Source organism: Drosophila kikkawai, chromosome 3R (assembly GCF_030179895.1).
Source record: "Drosophila kikkawai strain 14028-0561.14 chromosome 3R, DkikHiC1v2, whole genome shotgun sequence".
Classification (NCBI taxonomy): Eukaryota; Metazoa; Arthropoda; class Insecta; order Diptera; family Drosophilidae; genus Drosophila; species Drosophila kikkawai.
The window spans coordinates 38,535,827-38,536,442 of NC_091731.1; positions in this window are offsets into that span (position 1 = coordinate 38,535,827).

Here is a 616-nt window from a genome sequence, read left to right on the forward strand (position 1 = left end):
ATCCGCTGGTGGGCGGCATGAAGCATGGAGCGGCGCGGCTCCTCTGGATCCGCCTCGGTGGATGGATGTGGATACTAGAGCCGACTAGAGCCGGTGAGCTGGCGAGGCTGGTAGACTGGTGGCGTGCCTCGGTGGCATTTGGTGTCATTCGAAGTTAATTGCTGGGAACGAGTGACAGAGGCCGCCTCGCAGCTCGCTTTTGGCTCTGGCCCGGATTTGTGTCAACTCTTAAGGTTAACCTCGTAATTATGATTGTTGCCGCCGCCGGTTAGTGGTGTCTTCGGTTCTCCACAGCCTCGCCAGTTCTCGATGGTTCCCTCGGCACAAGAGATTCAAGTGGATAGTGGAATCGGTGTGGAGGTGAATCTAACAGATCTTTAATGGGAATTATAATCATTTTTACTTCACAAGTTAAGCTTGGTATAGGAGTAGTTTTTTCCAATTAACAAATCCGCAGGTTTGACACATTAAACACTAAAAGATAAAGTATTTTAAATCATCAAACTTTCATTTTAACTTCTTTATTAAAAATTAAAAGCTTGAGCTTCACAGAATCCTGAATAAATCATTTTTAAACTTTATTTATTAGAAGAAAAACCTAGAAGAGACTTAAAAA